Source organism: Hesperophylax consimilis, chromosome 8 (genome assembly GCF_061612785.1).
Source record: "Hesperophylax consimilis isolate HC1 chromosome 8, BYU_Hcon_1.0, whole genome shotgun sequence".
NCBI classification, from domain to species: domain Eukaryota; kingdom Metazoa; phylum Arthropoda; class Insecta; order Trichoptera; family Limnephilidae; genus Hesperophylax; species Hesperophylax consimilis.
The window spans coordinates 24221856-24248962 of record NC_142843.1 but is presented as its reverse complement, the minus strand read 5'-3'; the positions used below and the strand labels follow the sequence as shown (position 1 = coordinate 24248962).

Below are 27107 nucleotides of genomic sequence, written 5' to 3'. Positions count from 1 at the left end.
ACCAATGTTTTTTAAACTTTATAAGAATCTAATAAGAAAACTAATAAAATCATTATTATTACACAAGGGAGGCAAGTTTTGTCGCATTCGATTTTTTTCTTGTCTGTTCTTGAGTAGGTAGGACAGTGTAAACTTATCGCAAGCATGTACTAGAAAATTAAAAGAAATGAGCAGTAAATTTTAATTCTGTTTAAAAAATTGAGAGAAAACAGTTCCCACGTAAGTTACTTTAAATTAATATATTGTTATGAGTTGGATGGGCTACAAAAATCCTGCTTCTCGCTTGTTTGTCTTAATAAATCAAAAAAAATAAAAACTGTCACGAACACACGAATTCTGCCGAGGCGGATTGTTGCTACACTTACCTACTACGCAGATATACCACATACCCATGCACAATATACCACTCCACACTCACCCTACTACCTAGGGAACGTACGAACAAGCCACACAATGTTGGCGGGAAGGCACGAACATCTCCGAACGCCAAATGAACTGGAACGAAGTTTAACGAAGGCGTTCGGCGGCAATCGAGTTCGTGACCGTTCTTTCAAATAAAATAGTTCCGCGAAGAATTCCGTTGGGAGCTGGCGCGGTGCGGTCAGAGCAAATAAGTTATCTTACTCAAATTTACACCAACAAATCCTAAAAAATTATGTTTATAGACTTCAAGTTGCTAGTTTTACTTCTTTGTTTACGTTTAAGTGATTGTTGTTGTTGTGACAGTTAAGTTTAGTGACGTTCATTTATCAGGACCCATGTTATCTCTGAGTGTCGAACATTTTTTTATGACGTTTCGTGGGCAGTCTGTTTGGAAATACAAAAATAATAATTAGTGTGCTGCTATCTGTGCTACAAAGGTAAGACATGAAAATAAAATGAATTGATTTTTCAATAAATCATTTTGAAAATACCGGAGGCTACAAGGATTTGTGATTTGTCGAAACCTCTGTTTACGTTCAGAAAATTGTCGATTCGGATACCGACGTTTCAAATTGACTGTAATTTCACGGGTAATGCTTGCATAATAATTGCACTTTAAGAATGCTTTCTAGTGCAATTGTAACAGTTTCCCCACAGCATGGCAGATTGCGGTGATAACCTTTTGATTTTCCACACGAATGTTACTGAACCATACGGAATATAATTTATGGTAGGTAGGACATTCAAATAATGTAAGATCCATACCTACTATCTGTATCCAAGCTGACGAAGCATGCTATATTTTTGCAAGCCTGCAATCATTCCATCTAATAGTCGGAAGGATATTGTAGTATTGTACCCTAAACTTAAAAACTAATAGTGATTATTAACCACTACTGAAATCCCGATCTAAACTTCTGAATCTGACGCCTGAAACATTATTAAATTATTGAATGTTTTCCCTGTTTTCATAATATTATTTCCACTATGCATGTATTCATCAGGTTTTCAGTTGTCATGTATTTTACTAACCTACCTGATTCACTGAATGTCAGATTAAAATAAAATAAGAATAATAATTATCCTAAGGCCCGGTATATCAGTCAGTCTGTATCCTCGCTATATGTGACGTTCTTCGCGCAAATTTAAGTGGGCTAAATCGGCCGCTTAACCCTTGGTAAGCCGCAGTATAGTTGTTTCTTTAGACACCGAGGCGCTAGCAGTAACTAATGTCAAATATGACGTTTGCGAAATATACGCAAATTGCATAATTTTATTAGTACGGACTGTTACATTCATCGAGTGATTGGAGATGTTATTAATTGATAATCAATCTAAAATAGACATATATATGGTAAGGTATTGTACGAGGATGTTTTCAACGTAAGAACAGTGTTTTCAGCGGTGTGTTTGTCATAATTTCATGAAAAGTGCATTGACTACAGCAAAACAAATACTATTTAAAATTAGTACACTCGCATATAGCACCATGCTGATTGAAGTGGGGAACTTTATCAAAAAATCAACTCGTAAATTAGCCCGCGTAAAACATTTGACATTTTGAAAGCTCGCGATCTCCCGATGACGTAGGAGCCATAGATGTACCACTTACGCAACATAGAAGATCAAGTACTTTCCTCGAATAAAATCATGGACAATACGTGTAATATTGCTGACATCTAGGCTTCCGATCTATATGCAGATTATGTTCCAAGTCGCGCTAAGCTCCACGTCCAAGCCGAGCTTTAAATCAACCTATATACCGGGCCAAAGACAATCTCCAGGGAGTGTTTGCTTACTGGCTCACCTTAAATTTTCTCAAAGTAATACATATATACACAAATACACAATACTACTTGATAATACACACTACTTTCCTTCGTTTTCAGTGTTGGTATACAAGTAATTTCTAATCGGGCAATAATATTTCTGTCGTGTGAAAAATTCGTTAGTGTTAAATGTGTGCTTATAAAGTTTCATGGCAAAGTAAAATCTGTGCACGTTGTACATTATTATTATGTAGGTACCTACCAATGGCATCACTTCAAACAGCTAGCCGACTAGCCGTCATCCCACGGGTCTGTAAGCAATCGACATATATAAACCGAATGCTGCAAGACCCTGCTCAGAAAATTAAGTTCGCTTTAGTAAGGTGAAAATTTTCTACGCCGGGTCTTACAGAATTTGGTTTATGTCGATTGCTCACCGACCCGTGGGACGACGCGCTTAATTTGAATAATATTGATGTCGGCAATCAACAAGATCGTGATGTTTTTACTAACCATTTATTTTCTTTTTTGTTGTGTTAATTATGTATCTACATTGCCTCTCCCATTTTATCCACTCCCTTATTTTGGGTCATCTGCTTTTTCAATTGGTCAGAATTGATTTTTTAAGTATGACACGCACGTGGACATAAGCAAATATGGATATGGCAAATTTTTAACAATATCTTTATTTAAAAAAGCCGTGCAATTTTATTTTCCCTAAAATTTGTGTTGCCATAGTAATTAAAAAAATAGCGATTTTATTCATTTTCTACATTTATAGTCGAACTGTGTCCACCCGGAAAAAGTTTATTTTTATAAAATGCATAAGTTCCCCACACAGTCTGAGCACACAAGCGTCATGTCATCTTCTGATCGGTGTGATCTGATCTGATGTTGGACTGTGTGAATCACTCCTAGTAAACAGTAAAACCGCAGGAAATTAGGTATTCTTATCGGATTATTGATTTCGACATTTTCCATAACCTCGTGCCGGAACCCATTCACTTGACCCTCGCTTCTCATCCATTCATAGTCATTGTCACTAATTTTATCAATTTGCATTCAAAGTTGGAGAAACTCATTTCCATTTAAGATGTATAAAATAGGTTAAAACAAAACCAATTTCCGATATCTGTTTCAATATAACGGCAAAACATTTTCTTTTTCTGTTGGCTTAGTGAAAATCGTACTTCTTAGCATAATCCCTTTGAGTAACAAATTTCATCCAATCGTAATCCCCACTACATTAAAAAGGATCGATTTTGCAATGTATTGATGTCCAAAATAATGTTACTGACTAGGAAATTAATATCCTCCGCGAAACAAATAAATTTGGTATAGAGAATGCAAAGTAATAAACTATCTCTCTGCTTCCACACTAGTTGGTGGGACTGTTATCAAGAAGGTGTGTTCTAACTAAAAAAGCCATATTACTACCCAGCTATAAATATTTTTCAAGATTTCCCGGTTCCCCCACTTACAAAAATTTATGACAAAATTGCACTTCTACAAATACATAAAGATTTCTTTAGTAAAAATAATTTACCACAATTGAATATTAGCAAAAGAATAATATCTGTTGGAGGACTAACCGTGCCACTAGCACTAACCACAACAGCACAGCATCACTATATATTCAAGGGTGTAAAATTATTTAATAAATTACCCCTTGATATACGATCGGAAGAAAACTTCGAAAAATATAAAAAAAAAATTAAATTAAAATACTCTTGTACCACCTCATAACTTTACTTATTGTTTAGAAATATGTTTTTGCCTTTTAAATTCTTTGAATCATTTATTAACTAACCTATATTTTTATTACTTTTATTGTTATTTTTTGTTTTATTACTAATATTTTTTGTTTAATTTAAACAAATGTTAAAATATTTTTGTTGTCCTCTCCTAAACACAAGCAGCTGCTTTATTAGGAGAGTGATTGAAATATTTGTGTTTATATTGTTATAAAATTGTAAATCTTGTTTATATTTTTCAATAAAAAAAAAATAAAAAAAACTAAAGATGTCTCCCTTTGATCAGTTCTCAAAAGCGGGTTTCTCTTCTTCAACGTCGGTTCCAGGTCTTGAAGTTTACAAGCCTGAGACGCGGCTCTATCTAACATCAAGTTCCCTTTAATTGTCACACATTGGCCACCGCTTACTATTTATAAGCCCCATGTTTTTGCTGTAAGTTTAGTATTAGACAACCGCGTACTATTTATAAACACCATGTTTTAGCTGTAAATTTAGTACTTTATCAATCCCGCGAATTTGCGGAATTTCGGGATTGACCACCGCTTACTATTTATAAACTCAATGTTTTTGCTGTAAATTTAGTATTTTGTCAATCCCGCGAATTTGCGGGACTGCGGGATTGACCACCGATTACTATTTATAAACACCATGTTTTTGCTGTAAATTTAGTATTTTGTCAATCCCACGAATTTGCGGGATTGCAGGATTGCAAACCCTATCCCACCTTATCGTAAGCCGAGCATAAAGCAAAAATTTAAATTCGTCATAAAAATTTTCAAATTTATTTTCTACATGTTTAAGCGTTTAAAAAACAAAATAATTTCATTTGTCTCACTGATAAAGCAGATGTCATGATTTGAAAGGAATAACGATGGAAGTCGAGTTGCGGTTAGTGTTGCAATATATGAGTTAATTCTCCTTTTAATTTCCATGTTTTTAAAATCCGATAACTAACTCTTATTCCGTCAAAACGTCTAAACCTCGAAATCAAAAAAATATTATGCCGTCCTATTTTAATAGTATAATATATATAGTGAACCCTCTGCTCGTTTGGCACCAGCCTTGGGCACATTTTTTAAAATTCTAACACTTTATTTAAGTACCTCTTATTTAACTAATAATCTATATTTAATTTGTTACGAATGAGTAACAAATTATATTAACTACCCGAAAGAAGCAAACATTTCACATCCGTTTAACTTCTAACTGATGACGGCTATTATTGCTAATTATATGATTTTCAACGCTGAAAGAGGCATTTGAGTGGTTTTGCTTTTTGTCACGAATACATAATGACACATGGCGGTCTTTATCTTATTACTACCGTATTTTATGCGATTTCTATTCAAAACGGTTGTGTTGCAATGCAATGACTTTTCACAATTTCTTAACCTTGTCAATAAACAAAACTACGTTTTCCCGCGACTCGTTTTTTTCTATTAAATAGGAGTTTGGTAATATTCTGAATTCATTTTGACCTTTTATGTGAATTTTATTTATTCAAGGTTTGAAAATATATAACCATTCATTAGCTGGGTAATCATAATCACAGATCTAGATTTGTTTCACTGGTTAGCCCTGTATTCTCGGACTATCATTGTGTATGCAAATGTGCATAGCATTCTTGTCCCACTTCCTATCGCAGTTATTAATTTTGTTAGATTACTTCAAAAACAATTTTACTTCTAATTAAGTAAGTAATTTACACTTTTTTGTTTAAAAAACCTGATGATTTATGGGAACTTTACGATATTTTGCTTTCGAAATGTACAAAACAATAGGTAGGTATCACTAAAAAAACACACCATGTTCCCAAAAAACTTCTCCTTCCTGAAGGAGGACCCTATTCTACAGATTGTTTTTACCAAAAGATTTTTTTTACTAAAACATATTCGCTATGGAACAAAAATAAGTCACAACTGGTAAACACTATCAGTCAAGTACCGAAATATCTACCTTGCCTGGACCAAATGTTAACCAATTAGTTTTCTTTAATCAATGGCGGCTATCTTTATTTTCTAAACCACGGGCGGTAATCATAACGAAATCGAACGTTTCTAATTTTACGACATTTTAATGATGTGCAACAGGTAAATGTAAAAAAAAGTCGTTCATAGAACAACCTCACGTGTGCTCAAAAAAGTAAGTGAACGTTCATTAATTCCACCATTATTCTACCATCAGCAAATTTCTCACACAATCGTAAATCAGGGCTTTCTTTGACTCGAATGTTCTCTTTGTGTGTAGTTTCTTTGCTGCCTTGTATAATATTATATTATTTTATGACTTCCATTAAGTATAATGGAGTTAATGCTTTTTTTGTATTTTGCCATTACAATACCACATTCAGTAGTTAAATTTACTACCACATTCAATTTTAGTATAATGAGGCTCGACCACTTGTCTTTAATACAAACATTACCATATTTAATTGTTTTTCAATCATCAGTAACTAGATAATAACTGAAAACACACAAAGTAATATGTTGTTGGCCTTGGTTTTTCTTTTGTCAATTTTTACATTATTCTTTATCATCTTTCGCTAATTTGTATTGATATCGTGCTTATTCGCATTCATGTCATATTATGATGAAGTGGGCATTTACACCCGTCAGTATCTATGTTTAACGCGATGATGACCTTGTGATTAATATGTGCAAATCAATTTGTTTAACTTTTTTACCGAATAGACTTTTGTCAAGTAAAAAATTGGCAACCACTTCCGGCGTGTCGGTTATTTTGATCAATAATGGTGGTATGACATCTGGTTTTCCTCTGTTATTATTGTCATTCCCGTTCATGCCGATTCGCGAACTATGTCTACCTGAAATTAAACTTAATAGTAAAGCATTTTGGAAATGTCACTCCATTTCACTAAAAATATCATAACACGGAACTATGATTAGGTAAGCAGTTGATATTCATAACGACGTCACAGTTCCTAATCTTGAACCAACAAATTTCCAGAAATATTTCTCTCTTCGGTGGTGACCAATAAAAATCTAGGTCGTGTTCTTGGAATATCAATCGGATGCAATTTTAGCCAACACACCTAGTTATTGTTAGGTACATTCCTTTATTTCACTTCTCACTAACTTGTAATATCTATAATTTGGTGACCGGATAACTCATCAAAATGACAATTCAGCACACCTATAAAAAGTGCTATAAAGTTATGAAAAGTGATTAAACAAAAACTAGGTTAAATAGGTTACATATGTAACTATTTAATATAGAACTTTTTATAGCTGTGTTGAATTGTCATTTTGACGAGTTATCATGGAACCGTATAATTTTACATCGAAAGGTGATTGTAGATTGCGATTTAAAAATTCGGGTAATTTTCGTTCTTGTCCAGCGGATGGAAAAATATAATTGTAATTCATCAAAGTTACAGTTGGATCGTGGTATTGATTCACCCCAACTTTCTCCTTTCAGACATTAACAGGAGATCAATGTTAGTCGGATAACTTAGTCACAATCCGGTTATCCGCTGATTCATCCTGTGGTAGGAAAATACTATTTTTCTATGCAAGCAGCTCTGCTCCCGTGACTAACCATTCAGCTGACGCTCCCGATTAACCGCAGATATTAATAAAATATTAAACATTTTAACTTTATTTCGTACGAAACCTTTACGTTAAAAAATCATGAACGAGTGTTATTGTTGAAAATAAAATTGTTGTTTTAATAATTTTTTTTAATAAAAGTTTTATTTTATATCCATAAATTGTACATCAAACATTCACGAACGCATATTATTGATAATGACGTAATAGTTTTCAATTAACTCGTTCGTACCAACCTTCCAGTCCACTATAATATGTATAATTCTCCCTTGAACACTGTAAGTTTTTAAGTCCTTAAAAATATGTGTGTTATTTTTTAAGATAATCTCTGCACATTTGCCGAGTTGAAAAGTAATTATAAGAAAATTCGTCGATAGAAAAAAAACGCAAAGTAAACTCCGAAAATTATAAAAACATATGGTTCTTTAATTTAACATATTGTAGGTATGAAGATAATAAAATACAGTGTTTCTTGGAAGAGATTTGTCGAGAAATTTTTGCTCTATTTTAAAGATGCTTTATCTTATTAATTATAATATTACCAAAGTTTTGTAATTTTCCTAGTATTATATTTTTCCATCTAGCATGGTGAAGTGTCTAGTTTCTACTTTATTTCGTTTTGACTTTATTTTGTTTTTGTTTAAGAGGTTGTGTTTTATTGTCTTCTATTTTTTTCTTGATTTTACTTTGATTTTGTTTTTTTTTTGTGTTTATTTATATGTTCTTTGTAAATTTTTTTAAAAAATAACACATAAAAGCCCAGCCGGGCTTGAATTTAGAAATAAATAAATAAATTACGCGCTCCCTTTAATATACATATTTACATATATCTCTTTCAAACCATTTCCTTCATTTTTAATGCTTACTACGTAGCCTTAAGGCTTTTATAAAATTTTATTACGTTTTCCGACTATACGAATCGTTCACATAATTTGCAACCGTACAATAAAAAAGCACACGCTTTTTAAAATGATAATTTTTGTCTCAAGAGATAACTAATATAACTTTTTCACAGCATACAATAATCTTAATCTCTAATCAATGATTTTGAGTGCCTCGCTTTATAGTCCAGTCAGTGGGGGATAAAAAAGGGCTCCACCTTGCAAAAGGTTAGGTAGTAGCGATTTTCACATATGTTGTTAAGATTGGGACTCTAAAGAAAAAAAAAAGTTTTCGACCTTGGGGGGGTCGAGCTCGATCCGCCATCTTGGATTGAAGGTGCCAAAATTTGGTTTTTTCAAAATAATTATGAAGTGGTTGATTTAACAAATAAATTGCTGAAGACAAACTTAAAAACAACTAAATTACCTACATTTTTTGTAGAGAGTTTTTTTTGTAAGTCTAATAGGTAACGAGTTACAGCGGTTGAAAGAAGAAAATTTTGACAAAAAATTGTAAAACTCCAGTTTTCTTGATAAATTTTGTACTAACATAGTACACAATATCATTTTAACGTATTTCTACGTTACAATATACTTATATAGCATCATCCGTGTTGCTCGATGACGTTGATTTGTTATAGTGGGATCCTAGTCTACAGCTGACTTGGCAACACTGATTGAGTCCTGGTTACAGGACGTTGCCTGGATGCTCATGTCTGCAGATGTTCTTTTCGATGAAACAATGCCAGTTCAAGTTTCACAAGAACGATTTTTAGCCAATGAAAATAACAAAGTCCGTCTGATTTCGATGCTTACAAAGCAATATTATACAGGATGATTTTACAGTTAAGCAGGCTGAAGAAGATGCTGATGAGTTGATTGTCAGTACTGCGATTTCCTTGTGTTCATCATTTGACGCTGTTTTCATTACTGGCGAAGACGTTGATCTCCTAGTTCTGCTGACAGCATATGTACCACCCAAAATTAGTATATATCTTCGCAAACCTGGGAGAGGCAAAACTTTTGAAAGACTGTATTCCGCGAATAGTGTGAAATACAAAGAGGCGGCTGAGAATATTCTGTTTCTTCATGCCTTTAGCGGCTGCGATACAACATCGTCCTTCTTCAACCAAGGAAAAACAAAATTTTGTTCGCTTGTGCAAAACGACACAAGACTCAATGCCATGATAGGAATCTTCAAACAACATGATGCAACACCAGAAGACATAGCAGTTGCAGGAACACGCTTTCTTGTTGCTTTGTACGGGGGTGACATGGATAAGGATACCTTGGAAGAAGTCCGCTACAAACGTTTAGCAAAGTCGACAACAAAAAGCAAATTCAATCTTGCCTCTTTACCACCAACGAACGACGCTGCACGGTACCATGCATTTAGAACGTACCATCAAGTCCAAAAATGGTATGGAATCCAAAAAAATCCAGAAAACTGGGGCTGGAAACGTGACACCAACGGGCTTGTTCCAGTAAGAATGACAAAGAAACCAGCACCCGAGACTTTATTAAAATTTATTTCATGCAATTGTAAAAAAGGATGCGGCGTTGCATGTAGCTGCAGGAAAGCTGGATTGAAGTGTTCTATTGTATGTGGGTGCTGTAATGGTCAAACATGCCGAAATTCGCCAGAGGTTCACATCGATGTCGAGGACGAAGAAGAAGAGATTTTGTCAATGGAAGCCCAGAATCTCAGTATCACAGGCAATGAGTTAGATGATGACATTGATGACGAAGACTGTTATTAAGTAACATAATTTATAGTAACATAATTCATAGTAATAATAATCTGTGAAGTAGACCTACTGGGGATACCACAATAAAAAAAATTCGACATGTTCTCTACCTCATGGTGGTGTGGAATTGAGTTACCAAAATTATTATAATTATGTAATGAATAACCCGAAAAATTTACAATGTTGGGAATTTCATCATTTTTTAGAAAAATATTCACATTTCCGCTACTGTAACTCGTTATCTATTAGACTTACAAAAAAAAAATTTCTACAGAAAATGTAGGTAATTTAGTTGTCTTTAAGTTTGCCTTCAACAATTTGGTTGTAAAAACGACCACTTCACAATTATTTTGAAAAAAACAAATTTTGGCACCTTCAATCCAAGATGGCGGGTCGAGCTCGACCCTCCCAGGGTCGAAAACTTTTTTTTTTCCTTAGAGTCCCAATCTTAACAACATATATCAAAATCGCTACTACCTAACCTTTTGCAAGGTGAAACTCCCCACTGACTGGACTATTAGGACAATGTTTAAAACTGAATTGTGTCAAGGTATCTTCAAACGCTTTATTCGTAGGTTGAAGTAGAATCAGGATTGAACAGTTATTCTGATGAAAAATGTTGTGTTCGACTACCTACACTAACTTATGACCGCTTGTATCTGATCAGGTTATTTAATTACGACTCAAATATTTCAAATTATTTGAGGCCCCTGAACTGTTAACTAAAAACCATGAAAGTATTTTGGCAAACCCAATATTAAAACTCAAATTAAAATATTCAATGTATCATAATCTACCGTCCGAAGGCGGTATTCGGGATGCGAAAATTATCATGTGATTTTTCCCATAAACTTTAAAGTTCCACAGTCTTTTAAGGCCAGAATTCAATTCAATGCAAACCAGTAAAACCTTCCATCCGCTTGTTTGGATAATAATCCCCTTTCAGTAGCATTGGATTGAATATCATTGAAAAAATACATCGAAAAATAAAGAAAATTAGATAAACCGTTCAAAATTGAGGGAAACCGTTATCGTCTGTGTGCATGACCTTTACAGGTTTGATTATTGAAATTATTGTAAATTTACCGTTATACGATTAGGTACACGCTTACTGTAAATATTTAAAACTTGAGTTGTTGCCAAAACGGTCGCTTTCGTCTTGTCAGTTTGTAATTCGAGAACTCCGCTATCAGCGGGACCTATAATGCGCAATAGTTGTTTGGATTATTATTGATCGTGTACATTACTCTCCTACGGTGATAGTTCATTTTGCGTCATTTGACTCGAGCACAAAAAAGCAGGCACGAGACAGAGTACTGGCGAAAGACACTGTTGCACTTCGGGCTCCATTGGGCAGTCTCGCCGAGAATAAGAATTGAATGAAATTGTGACTCCAAACGCGTACATTTCTTGCTTGCCTACAGACCTACAAGACCCGACTTCTCAACGTATCGTAAATCAGCAATGGCAGATTACGAAACCCGTTCCTGCGCGTAGGTTCGGAATGTCTATTCCAAGTATTCCATTCTGTTCATAGATGATTCTAATGGGGATTTTTCTGTTCTGATTTTTTGTCTCGTGGACTCGTGAGTCTTTTTCTTTCCTGGGTTTTCATCTTGCGTCACATTATATTTTTGCATTATTCTTATTATAATTGTGAGTCCTATATTTAGAAAAACCCGTTTTACGTGTCATTTATAATTTAATAAATAGAATTGACGCAGGTGTAAACCAAATATTTTATTTTATTGCCCGCCACCATCGAGGTAGATTTCAAAAGAAGACCGTTCGCTAGTTTTCAATCAAAACATCAATTCAATTATTAATGGGCATAATCGATATATGCGTTTCGAAATGAATGATTATTTCAAGAATTGAAATATCTGTTTCGTAAAGTAATCGATTAAAATTCATTCGTGACATTTCGATTAAAAAATTCCATCAATTCTTAAAGCGATTAATCGAATTTACTAGATGATAATTCGCTTAGACAGACAAACGTAGTAATAAAAAATTGGGCTTCGCCGTTTTATTTCGTATACGGGAATAATATTGAATTTATTTTTGCGCTTTATTATACCTGTTTTGAAATCGAATGACTTGAATACGACCATCGTTAATTTAAATCTATTTTTGATTTTTATAATAATAAAATAATGCCATAGATTTATTAGAATCTGGTAACGTGAACAGCTAGTACGATAAATATCATCGTATCTCTCGGTACTTCTTACCATGATAAAAATACTATAACATATTAAAATGTATGTAGTTTATATTTATAGTTTATATTGTATGTAGTTTACGTTTATGGTGTTTGCAATCATTTTGTATAGTTAATAATAAAACACTAGATATTATAAACAAGGATGCACTGTTTTTTTTTAAGTGTGTCATTTGACCACCAGAGTGTACAAGTTATAGCTTCTCACTACTCCTGCCTGAGACACGATATAATGAGTAATAGTCGGAATTCTTTTAGAGTGATACTGATAATGTCATCAGTCATCATGATAATGAAGTTGTAGTCCGGCGATTTTGCCTCTTCTGCGCTCTGTGACTACTTGATAAAGAGACCGGAAGCTTTTTGATACCCAAAATAAACAAGGAAAGTACGTATGGTCCTGCCGCTGATAGCTCCATTGGTCACCCACCTTTCCGATGTATGTTTCGTTTATGGGGAAAAGGGAAAATATATACATTAAAATGAATATAATTTCAAAGCTTACGGGTCTCAGTCTTCCTTAATTCAACTTGTATTATATGTTTACCGAGTTGCATGTGAGACTGCACCCTCAATAGCTAACGTTGTTTATCTGTTTTCATGTAATATTATCTTTCAGTCCATTAAATAATTTATAACCGCACTCAGTATAATTAATCAGTTGCGCATTTGTCAGATACGATAGCTCAAGGGTTCCCAAACGGTCGATGGCGGTGTAAATTTTGGTTGACCCTAATAATTACGATTGTGAATTTTGAAAATAAAGATTTCCATATTTGAAATTTACAACCATGCATGAAAAAAAGTATATTCTGGTCGTAGGACAAATTGATTTGGTGCGATTCATATTTATCTGTTATTTATCGAAGCGGTCAAAGTTTTGAAGAACTAGAAAAAAATGTATTTTGTGAGATTTCTCAAGACCTCAAAAAGATTGGAAACCATTGGATAACGGATAGCAATAACAGCCATATTGACCGCTGAAGAATGCAAGGCTTGCCTTACTTCACTAACGGTGAATGGGACCAATAACTCCTTGGCAGATGATTCCCGTGCAAATTATACTCTGTCACATCGCACAATCAAAACAATCGAGGTACCTACTAACTAATAATAACAGTTATTAGAGTAATTCACATTTTTACGTCGGGGACATCAGATAACGAGCACGGTTATGATAATTCTTGTAAACTGTGAATTTTCCTTATGGAAGACTCAAAAGAATAGAGCTTTTGTTGGTAAAATAGTTTTATGTGAAATGTAAAAAAATATTATCGTCCGACGTGGGAAAATGTGCGAAAATAATGAATAATAACCTTTTTGTAAAATGCTTTTATTGGAAAACTTTTTATCGTAAATATCGAAATGTATAAAAACAAGTTTTGCCCGTTTCTTCGAGTGATTTTAACAGTTTTATTAACCTTCCAGCGGGCGCGCTGTCGTAAAATTTACTACAAACGCGCCTTATCCCTTCCCCCACTCTTGCGACTTAGTTGTAAGCATCGAGCTTCGAGCTATGCTAGAGTCAAATTAAATGTCAAACATTTACCGCAAGATATAAATGCTTTTCTCAAAGTGAATTACGGTAGGGCAGTTGAACCGATAACAGAAGCTTTCCAAAATGCGGTGTTTGTCGGTTATGTGCACTGGATAAGAAAAGATCCTCAGCATCAATGAAGTGTTGCCGTTGCCAGTCCTTTACATTCAAGAACCATTCTTCAGTTGAGATGGTTTGTAACAATTGTAAGGATGAGAATATTGACTAAATAGGTCGATAAAATATTTTGTTTTGAAATATTAACATGTTTAGAGTGTTGCTTCGTTTTTTTTAAGAAAGTCAAATATTTTTTTTTAAGTACTGCCTATTATGATTTTTCATATCCTTAAAGAAATTCCCTTACGTTTGTATAAAGAAAACACCACTTACATGGAGAAAATTTGATGACGTAAAATTTACGACAAGCGCCCGCTCAAGAGAAATTTCTCAACGCGCCCGCTGGAAGGAATGTGTTATGTTATGCATTTTTATTTGTGGGTGGTTTTTATTCCAGTTAAATCAAGAAGAAATTAATTAAGTCGTGTGAATAGGAACCAAATAATAATTATTTTCCATTTTTTCAGCTGATATTTCGGAATTACCTGCTGCAAACGCAGATGCCATTGACGTCATCCTTGGCCAAGAATTGATCTTCAGGTGGGTTTTTGAATTTTTCACTTTATCGTAATAGCGCATAGTTGAAACCGGTTTTACTTTTATTGATAATGAAATTCAAATATTACCTCAATATCTATAAAATCAAAACGTGCGATCTCTCTTTTCCATAATTTTACTAAACATCGATCTTAACTATCGCCTACTCTCAAATCTCTCCTTCATTACTAAAATAATAAAAATACATCATAAGTACGTACTTTATTTTCTCTTTGCTGTGAGCTGTGATAAGTATTCTGCGAACTGTTGCAACAGGAAAACCTTATCAAAAACTCTTGAGCGCTTTGCTTGCATCCTCTTCTACCCAGCGAGAAACTCTTTAATTCTGATTTCTGTTTCATCTCAACATATAATATATAATGATACCTTCAAGATTAGTTATTCTCCAACCTGTTCTGGGTTGTAACTTGTAACTCTCCGGCGAGGCCAATCCGTAATTCTTACGTCACCCGCGCCGCTTAGAGGATCGCTCCTCTGGGTAAAAAGTAAAAACACGATACGGAATGCATGTCCTACGCAATGCCATATTATTTTATCACCGTGAAATAATATGCATAATAATGCATTCAGTCTGCGCTTGTAAACATTGCGCCACGGTGCTTCTGGCTGTGCCAATTTTTATGCATCAGTAATAATGTAATACTCATATCACAAACACATAAATACCAGGTCAGCTTTTGTTTCCTTGTTCATTTTAGCTAGAATAAATGAGTGAACATTAAATAGACTTGCTTAGAAAATAATTGAATCACAATCGAAACAGTTAAATACGTGTCTTTTATTGTTCTCGATTATACATTGCGTTGGCTATTATAGTCACGTTTGTTTTGTTGTTGTGTTTGTTTTAGCTTGTGCTATCAGTATAAAAATGAATTTCCCTGTGATATGTGTGATATTCCATCATTGTCAACGTCAACTATATTATTTAATACTTTAAAGTTGATAGTATCTCATTTATAAAATTGATATTATTATTAATCACGGCACTTTCGTAAACGTGGAAGTATTATCAGTAGATCAATATTGATATTTTCAATAATCAATTAATTGGTGTGATATATGTAGGATGACAATTTAGAAAATTAACGTCAGATAAGTATAATAATAAAAATAAATAATTATAATAATAAATTCTTTATTCCAGGATGTGGGGAGGTTAGTGCAATCCCACACATCCCATAGAGGATATAAGTACAAATAATATTTACATAAAGTAAAATAAATAAAAAGAGATTAAAAAATTAATAATTAAATAGAAAATGAAATTAAGTTAAAGCAGAGAAGCACGGGAATCCATCGGATCTAAGATGGTGGGAACAAGTATCTTTCTCCAATGGTCTTCAATGCTCGATCCTGAAGTCAGACGGGATTCTATGATAATAATGTTTCTGGAATGGTTTATCCTTTCCCTCAGTATAACATTTATCATTTGTACGAGTTGAATATTGTCCATAATCCTACATTATGCTAACTTTCGCTTGAATTTAACCATTACAAGATAATTCTTCCGCTGTAGAAATCAAAATGTATTATTTTCATGAATAATAAAATTACTGAATAAAAAGGCATATCTACCCCTTAACACAGAATCTTAAATACTTTTCCCATTTTCTAATTCAAATAACGATATTAATTTACTAATTAGAAAAGTGGAAATTTAGTTAATAATTATCTTCTTTCGTGTCTATTGAAATCAAATTATCCCAATGATGACGTCGGTTGGGTACAAACAATCGTAGTAATTTATTAAATTATGCTGTGTTCTACTTTCACAGCTCCTTTCATTATTCCTATCTTCAATATCCATGTTTAATGCTTCGTCTCATTAAAATTACATTGCTACTTCTATGGGTCTTCATAAAACAAAGTACCAACTAAATTGTACAAAGAACCCATCGGAACAGTTCTGGACTTCAAATAGCTTACTATTTTAAATGTAGCCTTGGTTCGAAAATTCTTGTGTACAAAATAGACATTATGGAAATGACAACTGGTTCAATTGTTTACCTTGCATGTGTTTGCACGCACACTTCAGGTCAAATGTTGCCAGGAGAGTTGTCCCTGCATACACATTATTCTGCATGCGTTCTGCACTTTCTTTTGTAACTTGCCAACTGGTTATAGAACCGCTATTTAACAAACTTTCGATTGTACTTGCACAAATTTACCTGCATAATTTTACTGCATGATATTAGTATGTAGTGCCAACTCGATAAAGTGCTTTCCTGACTATTTCTATCTCTCAAAGGTTTTATGCCCATTACACGGTTTAGGCCATATTTTAGCAGATGCTAACTTTCCTTTTCCAACGCTTGTTAGTGATGTTGGTTGTCTATCATGATTAATTTATAAACAGTGCCGCATGTTGAATTTCTTATTATTTGCTTTCGAAATTAACTTATCGCTTTACAGTGTGGCCTTATCGTCCAATACCGAGTGCTGACCCGATCAGGTAAATATTATGTTCATGACTACTAATTTTTTAACAACTTTGCATTGCTAATTAATTTCTCCTTCGCTTCATGCTCGGTTTTTCAAAATCTATGATTTCCCTCGCAGTTTTCCAATAATTACTGTAAATAATTTGTTAAGTCATCAACTTTTGAAGGCGTCTCACACATCCGGCACACTTTACATCCGGAGTTACATTACACTTTACCTTTTACCGGCCGTTCAAATATTTGCATTAAATTATTAACTAGTAAGAAAAGAGGCTGTTCATGATTCAACACCTCGTTTCTGTTTACTCAGAGAACAAAATAATATACGGGTTTCTTACCAATTAGGCTTTATTCTAGTGATGTGTAGTATGCATAATCGAGATATTTAAAAATAATCAATTAAAATTCATTCGATTACATAAGCAATCGTAATAAAGTTTCAAAACATTTAATAATGTTTGCAATTCTTTAGAATAAATTATTTGAACAAAAGTGTAACATTTTAAATTTAAAGTCTAAAGAATCGTTCGTTTCTAAGCGATTATATTTTCTGAAATACGCAGTGTGATGTTAAAAAATAATGACCAATACGATGTCGAAATTTTAAAATCTAAAAATTGCATCGTCGTTATTTTAGAGAACGAATTTTTTTTTAATGTCATCCGTTTAATAATTCGGAATTATAATCTGACGTTCGATTATCAAAATGTTTCGAGACGTCCATCACTACTTTATTTAAAAATAAGGATTTTGAGTAAATTTAAAAAAAAAATTATCAACACCACTTTCAAAGTTAAATAGTGGATTTTTTAAAAGTTCGTTTTCATTGTGTGTGCTTAAGCCCCCCCCCCATACCAAATTTCTACCGATTTATAACAAGTTTCTCGTTTTGAAGTTCCAAAAAAAGAATTTATTTTTTAAGATAATATCTGTACATTAAATTTGCTATGCCGAAACGTTAATTATATGAAATTTCATCGACAGAAAAAAAATCGAAAAGTATGTAAGCTCCTAAAATTATTAAGAACCCGTTTTGTTCTGTTATTTAGGATGTTACAGGTATGAAATTTTTTTTTTTCTTATACATATATACAATAATATTATTATTGGGTTTATAAAAACAGTTTATTTTTAAACAAGTTCTGCTGTGTAATTATTATTATTAAATGTATCGTCTGTAAGTGGGCTGACCACTGACCACAGTTTGATAATGCCTTTAGAGGGCGAAACAGCTGTCACGCGTAATAATAATTACACAGCAGAACTTGTTTAAAAATAAATTGTTTTTATAAACCCAATAATAATATTATTGTTTATATATAAAAAAAATAAAAATAAAATGGAGTTCTACAAATTAAACTTAATAACAATAAATATATGAAAAAAAATCACTATATATCTTTAAATGCAAGCATTTAACGACAGATTTTCGCTCTATTTCAAACGAGTCGTGTTTTATTGATTTTTTTCATCATTTTCGCTTAGTTATTATCGTTTTTTTTTAATATTAGCGCGCTCCCTCTAACATTCGTATTTATATGTCTCCCTTTCAAACCATCTTTGAACACTAACTACGGGGCCTTAACGTCCTGTGGTTAGTGCATTTTGTATGGAGATTTTTTTTTGTTCTTTAGTAAGGAATTCCAGTACATTTTATTACTAAATTAAGGGTATTATTTTTTTTAAATACTCATATAAAATTCATACTGAAATTAATTGTTAAAATTTGTTGTTCTCGCCCAAAACATCGCCAGACAAAGCCAGTACACTGAAGTCTACACGGTATTATCGATGGATGTACCTACGTAGCTCACGCCGTGGCGAGTTCTCACCAGCGGAGTTATTGTAATTGCTTTTACGTAAATTTGAAATGAGTACCTACCTACTATTTTTTACAAAAACGTCAAATTGGCATGTAGGTGATTTTAGTCGCGATCGCGCTTGTTTGAGATGCATTTTATTATGGAATACATTCAATTTTACCGCTTTGAATTCAAAACCTTCCAAAATGTCAAGACAGATCAACATACCTAACTATAGTCTAATAATGTCTCAGATCAACATACCTAACTACACAATACAAAACTGTATAGCGACCTCTTCCTCTTCTTGTCAAAGTAAACGTGTAACAGAAAGAGATGTTTAATTATTACGTTGACATCAGATTTCGTTCGACCAATCATGGACCGTATACACAGTAAAAAGAATCGTTTATTAATTCTTATAGTAAACATACACAAAATAACACTAACAGACCAGTTAGACAAGCGTACAAAGAAAACATAAAAACTCCAACAGTAAATTCAAGCTTTGGACAAAGACACTACCAATACCATGCTATAAAAGCTTTCAACAGTCTAAAAATTGAAATTAAAATTGAGGAAAGTAAAAATAAATTCACACACAAAATTACAAAATGGATTAAAGAACAAAAAAGACAATATTACCAAAATGTCATAGCATAAAATAAAAATAATACCTACACGTAACACACAAAACCAATATAAACACACATCACTCACAAACACACAAGATTATATATTAAATGTATTATTTTATCTTATATTGTAGATTGTATTTAGATTATATTTTCATATTATAAAATGAAGGCCTCAGCACGGGCAAGCCACCCAATGAGGCCAACATTACTGGAAAACTTTGAAATGTAAAAAAATATTGTACCAAATAAAAAAAATAAAATAAAAAAAATATAAGTGTAACCAGAATCGGCGTTTTTTGATCCACATTAATATATTTTTTAAAAGTCAATAAATTTTTATCTCAAATTCCTTATTGCGCCGAAGATTGTTGTTCAAGAACCATCTAAAATCATAATAAATTACTGACCTTGCCACAATCATGTGATATTATTATAATCATTTCTCGCGTTCTCGTATCAGATCTATTAGTTTCTCATGCAATTTTATGTCGAACAGAAATTGACTTGAGAGTGCGTGGGCAAGATCAGAAGTTAACTAAGAGTTTCCGTCTCGGCTCTGCCGCAATACTTACCACTATTATTATTGAAATTATTAATTATGAATGCAAATGGTCAATCAATACTGGCAGGCCGCCGTCCCAAATCTATCCATTCTACCGCCACTGACATATTAATTTGTGGGAAATCTCTAGTTGCTTATACTGCGGGTATCGACCAATTGCGGGGAAGAAAAATATCAGAAATAAATCATGGTAATGTAGGAAAATAGCCCTTGTTTTTCAAACAGAATTTATATGAGACTAGTTCTACATTTTAAGTGTACGCGCGTCAGGCTTATTAGCACGTTCACCTATTTTTTTTTAGATTTGTGATTGTTGGAACCTTCAGGAAACGGGGGATATAATACCTTTACAATTTAACAAGAAAAAAAAATATTGTGCGTCTTTTATTTGAGTATTTTTTTCTTCAATTTTCAAGCTTAACACTTCGTTCATTGTTTCTTAAAATGTAATAGGAAGATAATATTTAAAAAAAAAACGAAACCCTTTGAACTAAAGACTAGTTTGTGGTTTCACGTTGTTTAATTTTCTGATCATCGTTTTAATTTAAATCACAGACACACGTAGTATTTACACGAGCAGTTCTTATAAAAACTTTTAGATCAATCCTGAAAACTCTTTTGTAACTACGGGCTTATCTCATCGATTAAAAAAATACATGGATTTACAGTGTATTATTACTTTATTGTTGATGTGTTTGAACGTGGTTCGACGTACGAACGTACCAATTTACCTTTGCGTTACGTCACCTATTATATGTATTTGTTTAGAATGACGTCAAATATTTAAGGTAGATCACATTGCTCATCGATCATACATTCTTGTTCATCTGGAGCCTCCTAGCTTATTACCTGATGTCTAATATTGCAGGTATCTATCTCTTGAATGTAATGTATTGGCTATACCACTAGGCTTCGCCCCAGTATCATCACTTATTTTTCTTGCTAAACAATTGAAAATAGTATAACCGAATAATTAATATGTCGTCTGGTGTTTCATAGTTAAATGGTTATTTTAAAGATCTACAAGTCATGGTGGAAATGACTGCGTGCTGAAAATAATTGCGCTAAACTATAAATTACAGACAGAACGAATTGTACAAATTTCACGACGCCAGCACTCATTTTTTGAAGGATTTTGTTAATCCATTCAACCAGACTTTTTTGTTTTATCGCACTCATTGTTTGAAGGATTTTGTTAATCCATTCAACCAGACTTTTTTGTTTTATCGCACTCATTGTTTGAAGGATTTTGTTAATCCATTCAACCAGACTTTTTTGTTTTATCGCACTCATTGTTTGAAGGATTTTGTTAATCCATTCAACCAGACTTTTTTGTTTTATCGCACTCATTGTTTGAAGGATTTTGTTACTTCATTCAACCAGATTTTTTGTTTTATCATTTATTTTCTAATAGCTGTACCCCGCCACGCGCTATGGCTCAGTCTGTATGTGCAGATAGAGAAACAATGACACTGTTTTTAAAAAAATACATGTTTATACCTGTCGCAGGTAACACCTATATAACATAGGTATATAAAAACACACACGTATTCGAATGCAACGTTGTGTTAATATTTCAAAGCAATCAGTGAAGAAGTTTTGGAGATTTAAGATTTTGAACAAACGAACTTTAACATTTTTATTTATATAGATTCTCGCTGCCTTGGCCACTTATTTTTTTCGAGGTTTATTATTAAAATTTATTATTAATTTTTTTTTATTTTTTTATGAATGCCTATTACTGTGGTACATAATTTGTGATGGGTAAGTTCTTTACTTAACTTACTACTTATGTTGGTAATACGCAACATACGTCTATTCTCAGTAACGACTAAATAATTCAAAAGAATTGCCGCAAAACCACAGACATAGGAATTAATAGACGAGAAGATAATGGCGAGGGGTAAAATCAACTGTTGAAGAACGAAGGGAGTGAAGCTGACTGTGATTCGTCAATAAATCAATCTGACAGTAAATAGGCATCTCGCATTATAATATCACCATTTACTTCTTAAAAGTAAAATCTGCTTTTGAATGAATAGACATTTTTACATGGGAGCGCAAATTACTCGCCACGTTATGAACAAATTTGCGAAGTCCAAATTCGGCAAAAAAATTCGGTTCTATTTTCAGAATCGAATATTTAGTTTAAGTATTTAGTTAAGACACTTTTATAAATGTTCATAATTTACTTCCCAGCAACCAACCAGCTTTGTGTTTCGCGTCCAGACGTTTCTCGATGTGATAGTAACAACTGATTCATATTATACGATGTGAATATGCTTAAAATAAAGTAAAATAATGCTTATATATGGAATGTAATACGACAATTGGGTTTATTCTCTTTTTCACATCTATTTTTACAAGTTTTCATAGTACAAGTCAACATTTTGCCGTGTTATTTCGTAAAATGAACCGATGATGCCTCGACCATAGTTCGCACAAGAATGATGACGTCACGTTTTCAAATTTCACTTGAGGCCATACGCGAGCACAGCCGGCTCCAATGGAACCGGTATGGGGAGTGGGGATAATACGCTTTTAATCACTTAGGGCAGGTCTACTAATATTCATATGTCTATGCGCAAAACTGTTCTTTTATGTCGTGTTATGAAAATCATTCATAAATAATAATATCTTCTTCGACTCTAAAGCTGTTTAAATCAACATGACAAGTTTATTCACATCACTGGCTTGGACTACTTTTCTATTGGGTGTAAGTACTAAGTACTTGTAAATGTATGTCTGTATTCTGTATCCATCTGTCTGAAGTAATGATCGCCTCAGGTGTATTACTATTACGTCAGACCATCATTTACCATCTTGCTCTAACATAAGCCATAAGCTGTCCCACATGTAGAGATTGACGAGAACCTGCACAAGAAATGTTTCAAACCTCGTAATATTAAATATCAACTAAATTAATAAATTAATGACTCTGCAATCATAAACTGGCAATCAACTTCAATTACTCCGAATACATTTTCACCCACTTAATAGAAACGTTTAAAGAATTTAAAAATATCCTAATAACTTTCGAGACTTGAAAATTGTTTTACAAGTAAGTGCAAAAAATGACATGCTTTTAATGCGGTGTTTTAAAGTTTAAAGTAAACAAACTTCTCGATGAAACTAAACAAAATATTGGTGACGTCTAGGTCCGTCTGGTTGACGTTTTGGTGTAGAAATTGTACACACAATTGTACGCACACTTTTACACACAACTGTACACCCTATTATACACACAATTATACACACAACGTCCTGTCTTCCACGTTTACAAAAAAGTATTTCTACACATAGTTAATAATAATGTTTTTTTCTTAATTTTTACTGCGATCATAATGATTGTCATATCGATATCAATAAATTATTCTTGTAAGTAGTAGTTTCCCAAGACTTGAAGTTTACTACCAATAAAGACATTTCATTGGGGAAAATTCCTCGTTTAATTTGGGGTACCTACGCCTACATCTTTGATAAAAATAATATAGTTAGCAATATATACACGAGTGTGTTGATGCGTCCAATAATAAAAGTTTTGAGGTTTTCCACAATAAATATTTTTATAAGAAAGCAGTTCCGTTGTGGCTTGCCATTAGTAGATTAATTTAAAGAAATTCTTTGATTCAAACCACAATATTTATTGTGTCCACCAGTTTCGGAATGAACCGCTCTGTTTCCCTTGCAAACTGCGCGCGCACCCGTTCGTTATCTTTGTTTTCTTCTTTCTCTATGTCTCATATTAAATTTTCTGTTTTACTTTTGTTTCCAATGGAGGTTCTTACGAAACTAACATTTTAATTATTATTTGACTGAAGTTTTCTCAAATAAAACTGATTTGGAATTGTTCAAATAAATATAATTTTAAAACCACGTATATTTTGCATGGTATCCTTAGCCGTGCGTTGGTTTGCGGAAATGCAACCTTCGCCTCCTGAATCCCGTTTGCATCTCCTAACCTTACCACTTACGAAAAGAAGATTTGAATTTATCCTTTAAAATTGTGTAAAAAGGTTTTTCACTGAGCACCTTCTTCACGATAAATTAAATTTCTCTACACGTCGGAACCTTATCTGAACTAAATTAAGTCATGTATACCATATGATTTATTTCCCATGCAACAAAGAACAGTCGTGTAAGAAAAAAATGACACTGCATAGAAAGTTCCAGCGAAAGGCAAATAGAATTTTCACAGACAATATAAAAGGCCGACAGCTGAGTACATGATTTTGTATTGAATCTCTAACCTACATTCCAACTTTTTCCTATCTTATGTTGTCTTCGATTCATTACGAAGTTTTTTTTCAAAATCTCTATAAAAACCTAATCCTTTCACTTTTATCTGAACTCACGTCTTTTATCTAATTGCGATTAGTACGGAATAGTGTGAACGTACTGCGTTATATATCGATGGCTCTAATTTGATGTTCTTGCAGTTCACAGATTTATTGAGAAAAACAGAGTTGCCCAGGGCCTCTGAACCGATTTAAACCGTTTCCAAATATTTGAATTAATGAAATATAACCTATAACCAGACATTTTATTCGGTTAATCAGAATCCCCCTAGCAGTTAGTTTTGCAATAATTATTCAATGGTTTTTGTAACTGTGAAATTATGTTAGCGAGATACGTGAGGGCTGATAAGGATATTGATTTTTGGCAGTAACAGCCTGTATAAAGTTTGTCAATGAAAGCCTGACTAGCAGGTCACAGCTGAGTTCTAGTACCAATCCTGATGAATGCCATTGATGCATAGGAAAGGCAGAAGTCGATTGGAAGTCGATTTTGCTATGGAGCTATGGGCATGGCAGTGATACATAGAAAGAGCAGGAGTCGATTGTGCGATGTAGACATAGGCATTAGGGTGGATCGCCATTGTATGGAATTTTTTTATTTTTTATAAATCAGTTTTCGCGGGGTGCGGAATAGATGCTCTAGGTACATACGATTAAGCATACAAAATATCAATTTAAAATTTTGATAGGAAGTACTGCCCCAAAGCAGTTGAATTATTTAAAATCTGATAAAAAAATATCCCCTTGTAAAACAGTTTTGTGTCAATATTAATACTTCAATTTTTACTTTTACATATCATAATGAATAAAAATTGCCGCGCCTTAAATAATAATATTAAAAAAATGTGATAATATTTATTTTCCCGCGAAAATTTGACAAATTGCTGAGTCCAATTTCGCGCCTCGCTCGCGCATAGCGTATTCCCGCGCGCAGTGACTCGGGGCCGCGGGGGTGTTGCATGCGTTATTGCAATCATCAGCAAACAATTGTAATTAGCAGCTAGTGTGTTACCAAGTTATGAAGACATGATGAAATATTTTATTCACGTCTCGCAAAGCACAGAAAAACGATTCCAGGATTTGGTAAGAGATTTTAGTGAAATTGTTGCTGCTAAAATAGAAAATATTTGGAAACGACCGTCTCTACCGATCGTGGAACATCGCACAATTTTGGCGCGAATAAAGGACTACCATGAAAAATATCGGGCGATTCTTAAACCATGCAAACGTAGAAAGCATAATGAGAGTTACCTTAAAAAACTGGATGATTTCAAAAGACGCACCCAGACGTTGTTTGATATCGCTGCTTGCAAATGTTCTTCGTTCGAAAATTGTTTTTGTGCGCAAGATCAAAAAGTACCTATTAAAGAAAGACATTTTTTGATAGATCAAAGAGGTGACAGAAAAATGATGATTGGTTTTTTAGATAGAAAAACTACTGAGCAAAATGAGAGCAATATGTTAAGAAAATTAAAGCGCAAACTTTACCAAGAAACACAACAAACATATTTAGATCAACCGTCCACATCTCGCAGTACAGTTTCAAGTTTTACTAACGTTGATCTTCCAACTGACCAACAATACTTTGCTTCATCTACTTCTTCTTCTTATGTAATAAATCCAACAGACAGTGGATCTTTTGTATCCAGAACATTGGATTGATACAGTATTTCTGATCAGGCAGGTGCTGCCATCGTATGCGCTACTTTGGAAGATATTGGATTAGTGACAACAGACAATCTAACAAACGTGATCGATCGTAATAAGATTCGACGTGCTCGTGCCAAAACTAGGACCACACTGACTGCCATCAACCAGCCCCACTTTGATTTGTGCATTTGCATATCGTTTGACGGTCGAAAGGATAAAACATTAATCATGGAGGATGGACGCAGAAAAGTTGTCATAGAAGAACATATCAGTCTTTTGAAAGAACCTGGCTCACAATACATTGGCCACGACGATGCGAAAACAATAGCTCACAAATTGTTTGTATATTTTGTGGCAAAATCCATTGATTTAGCGTGCATTGGATGTGACGGAACAGCAGTTAATACTGGAACTAAGTCTGGGATTATTCGACTTCTCGAAGGAAAGCTCCATCGTCCACTTCAGTGGTTGGTCTCTCAGTTACATGCTAACGAATTAAGTTTAAGACACCGTTTCGAATAATATCTTGATGGAACAGCAACAGATCCTAGAAGCTTCAGCAGCCAACTAAGAAAGTTACTCAAGAACTGTGAACATCTTCCTGTGATAGAATTTCAAGCAATAGAATGCAACTAACCGGACATTACAAAATTCCGTGACGACCTTAGTACAGACCAGCTTTATTTACTGGAATTTATTGGAGCAATCGCCGAAGGACAATGTAACGAAAACTTAGCGAAAAGAAACCCGAGTAAAATTGTCATTCGCGTTGATTAACAACAGCCAATTCTAATATTTGACTTTACATTTCAACCAAGAATCCGTCAGATAATCAGGTGATGTTGACTGAATTTGTACTAAGAGTGTATGCTGCGATATGGTTTAAAATAAAAAAAAACAACCCTCGTGTGTTTAACCATAAAATTGTCTCGTTACCTTCCAGAGCATTTGAAAAAGGTGGTAGATCCCGTAATTCAAATACACTTATTAGTATATTAAACGAAGAAGGAAGACTAATTAGAGAGTTGGCTCTGAGACGTATTCTAAGTATCTGAGAACGTACGTCACGGTTCTCTCCAATAGGAGTATTTAAGCTACCCACTTATAATTTCAACGCAGCAGACTTTATTGACTTG

The 27107-nt window shown here is 33.6% G+C and overlaps 1 protein-coding gene across 2 annotated transcripts in view; it reads left to right on the top strand.

Moving 5' to 3' along the window:
* Positions 1–576: 576 nt before the first annotated feature.
* The window catches only part of Exn (Ephexin), an 84469-nt gene continuing 57938 nt past the window's right edge, over positions 577–27107 (top strand). Inside the window, exons 1-2 of one of the 2 annotated variants that reach the window (XM_089635078.1) lie at positions 577–860; positions 14490–14562. The gene's annotated coding sequence lies outside the window, so the exon portion shown is untranslated. The remainder of the gene's footprint in view (positions 861–14489; positions 14563–27107) is intronic. The other variant, XM_089635079.1, reaches the window with a different exon arrangement.